Here is a 4,020-nt window from a genome sequence, read left to right on the forward strand (position 1 = left end):
TTCAAGTACATTAAAGTCATCCGCCCGACTCCCACAGAGCCTCGACACAGATGGCTCCAGATGCAGCTGGCGCAGCAGCACCTGACAGCGCCCATTCACTCACACACACACACACACACACAACAAACACACACACATACATATACAGTGATCCTCACTTATCGCAGTTAATGGGGACCAAGATCCCCCGCGAAAAACAAAAATCCGCGAAGTCGCGTTTGCCCCCACTCGGAGGTTTTGTGTAAGGGTTTGTGCGTAACATTATGTTTAAAATATGTAAACAGTATTTATACTTTACATATTTGAGACAAAGACTATAGCAGTACACATATTTGCTTAAATCTTTAATTATAAAACCTTATACAGTCATTAACATTCATCAGCACTGCCTTCTGAGACAAAAGGAAAAGACTGGTGGTGTAGAAGGCTGCCCTCATTTGACGCTCTGACGTTGTAGCCACCGTACTCCAGCTAGCTCCTGACCAGCTATCTCCGCGCAGACGATATGTTAATGATAAGACAATTAATCAGTATTGATGAGGAGGCGAAGAGGGACGTGCTGCTGCTTTCGGACAAGCCCACACCCGCCCCCTCTCTCGCTCCAGCCGCGCATGTAGAAAAAACAGTAGAGACAGTATGCCAGAGTCACTGGTGTGATGAGACTTAAGGTGCTGGGCGGGACTGCGAAGATGCGGTCACTCGGTGCTGTCAATGGTCGATGTCGCACCAGGAACCAATCATGCGCCTTGAATGAGTGCCCGCTGCATAGACAGTACAGGCATGTACAAAATCTCAGAGTCATTCAGCCTTTTTTTTTCTGAGTACAGTGTTGCAGCTCCAAAGTAAACAGAGCTGTCGTGGTGGTTTTCACAACATTCACTTTATTAATTTGTTTCACACTGAAGCAAATACAGACACGTCGATGTTGTACTACGCGCCTTCTCAACTGCCGTTCAACTCCAGAGGCGTTCGAAGACCGCCTCAGAAAAAACGTGAATTAACGATTACTTCAAAGACACTCAGGAAAGCAAAAATAATGCAACAAAACAGAAAATCAAGTGAATAACATAAACAGTCTCCTACACTAGTACTTTGGGAAAATCCGCGATGCACTGAAACCGCGATAAGTGAACCGCGAAGTAGCGAGGGATCACTGTATCTCGCAACAGCTCTGATTGTAGTGTCAAATTGCAGACTGCTAACAGCCAACAACTTCTGGTGATGCAGGTCACATGCCTCCATTTCATTTTGTAAAAGTGAAACTGATAGGATGCGTAGGGTGGTGTGTACACTAACACAACAATATATAATATCAATAACACACACACAGACACACAAATCCAAATTTGTTTTCCATTTCCGCCTTCAACCCTTGCGATCGACATGGCACCAGTCCGCGAGCTTTCGGTGGATCGAGTGGTTGGGCAGCCCTGGCCTAGAGAATTCATACGATTGACTTCAAACTTTGGCTATACCATCCTAAGACCTGGGACAACAACAGTCATGAGTTTTCGAAATACTGTATGATGGGGGTGGGTCATCAACATTTGTGTTACATAATTCTTTCGCCACCAAGGAGGAAACCTTTAATAATTCCCCTCGACATCCTCCCCAAAAAAATCCCAAACTTCACATGTACATTAATCGTCGCGACCGGAAGAAATCTATATGATCATATTGTTATTTGTATAGTCCCACCAAGTGTCATTTTTTTTTTTTTTTTTACAATTTAATGTACTGTCGGTGGCACTGGGCGATAGGTTTGCACATCCACTTCACAGTGCAGAGATGCAGGATTCGATTCTGGCTCCGGCCTTGCTGTATGGCGTTTGCACGTTCTCCCCGTGCCTGTGTGGGATTCCTCCGGGTACTCTGGTTTCCTTCCACATTCCAAAAGCATGGGTTAATGGAACTCTAAATTGTCCCTAGGTCTGAGTGTGAGCATAAAAAATGACTGAGTTGCACCCTCTCCAATTTTTTTTATGAAACAGTCATGGTAGAACATTTCACAAGGAGCTACCAAAAGTTGGAGGCACATGTAACAACCCAAGACCCGTAGAACATTTCACAAGGAGCTACCAAAAGTTGGAGGCACATGTAACAACCCAAGACCCACAAAAAGTCTCTGGGGCCTTACGTTAAACAAACTTACCTGCACATGCTCCCAAAAAAAATCCCAAACTTCAAATGTACATCGTCGCAACATTAAGACATCTGTGTAATATTCTGCTGTACATGTCGCACCACCTAGTGCGACTAGTAGTGTCTTTTTTTTTTTTTTTTTTTTTTTTTTATTAATGCACTGCACGGAACCCGTTGAAAAGTGTAAATTTCAAGCCTCAAGATGCTGATCATGTCCGATGGCGAATATTGTGGTTTTTCGTCGAAAGGCCTTGCCATTACGGTGCCACAAAGTCTAAGTTCGTGAGTTATTTTGCAGAACGTTGTTGTCGTGCCAATGTACCGTTCGTCATGAGAACACTAATTTCACATGCACGAAAACTCAAAATCTTGCAAACACATCAGGCTTGGCAACAACATCAATATTTTATTAGATTATTGTGTAGTTTTTACAAACAGCCCATATATCGTACATCATCATCATCGTCATATAACAGACCAAGACTTAAGTAAAAGTTTCTTGGAGGCACATGCAAATCCCCAAAAGGAAGTTCACCATTTTGAATTTTCTTTTACTTGGCTGTATTTTTTGGGCTTTTTATAGAGGTTATAAGGAACTACGAAAGATTTGATCAGATAGTCTTCAAACTGGGGTTGTTTTGTCTTTAGATATATAAGATGAAAAACAAAAGCAAAGCTTTTGATATCATCAAACAATGTTTTTAACAGTTGTGAAAAAATACAAAACACACATCAGGCCTGCCAAAATATATATTTTAGAATGTGATTTTTGCGATTATATTTAAAAAAAAAAAAAAAAAAGAATAAAATACATAAAAGGCTCACAAGCGCACCCAACAAATTGAACCTATCCGCCCCAGTTCTGTTTCCCCTGGGTCGATGAAAATTAGGAGGCATATGTAACGGGCCAAAACCCAAAAAGTCTCTCTCTCTTGGAGCCACACCCTAAACCTTACAGAATGTAACTTTTATCTGATGTACTTTTCCTCCAAGGTTAACCAGATATACCCGATATTTTCTGGGAAGAGTGTATCGGCCATTGGTCTCGGGACGCTAGTTTGAGGTCCCCACCTTGACATGAAAGTTTCATGTTAGTGCGGCCCGCGTGAGTTTGATCTCGATGCTGTATGTGTTAGCACTACCGTGTTGAATAGTTATGTCTGCCTCATTCGAAGGCCGACAGCTTGGGAGCACCCAGACGATAGCGGCAACGTGACCGTGCCCATGGTGCCCGCACCAGCTTGAATAAACGTGTACACCACGGATGTAAACAACCCGCCGCTGCTGCCTTCGCTAGTGCTGCTGAATACACATTTAAAGAGATAAACAACATGCCAATGTTGCTGTCACCGGAGCCGAGTGCTCCGAAGCACCAGACCTGATGTTACATACGCACAACAACAGGGTAAATGAGTGCTCAGACGCTAACACGGAGCTAGCACTATTACATATACACAAGCTAAGATTTATGTGTGTGTGTGTGTGTCCGTGTTAGAATTAGCTCGATGTTAGCCACTAGCTGAACTATTCAAATTTCATTAAATTGACTATTCATTTAATTTTATATTAAACAGCCACCACAAACACTTTGTTTCCATGGTTTCTGACCTTCAACCAATCACAGACTGCCATGCCCGACGTCATATGCAGGTGCAGGACCCTGAGTCGATCTGGTACCAGCGGAAATGACGTTCTTTGATTTGTTTATTTATTTATTTTCCATCTTTTTGTGTCGGAAAAAAAATTACGATATTTAAGACCAATGGAATGTTTTATCAGAGCTTTCCTTGTGGAAAACTGTAACTAAAGCACTGTAGGCTCGAGCAGAAGCAAAAGCATTCAATGCATGCCGGACTTGTGTTTTAATAAATGCATTTA

The sequence above is a fragment of the Hippocampus comes genome, unplaced genomic scaffold, assembly GCF_001891065.2.
Source record: "Hippocampus comes isolate QL1 unplaced genomic scaffold, H_comes_QL1_v1.1 scaffold180, whole genome shotgun sequence".
Classification (NCBI taxonomy): domain Eukaryota; kingdom Metazoa; phylum Chordata; class Actinopteri; order Syngnathiformes; family Syngnathidae; genus Hippocampus; species Hippocampus comes.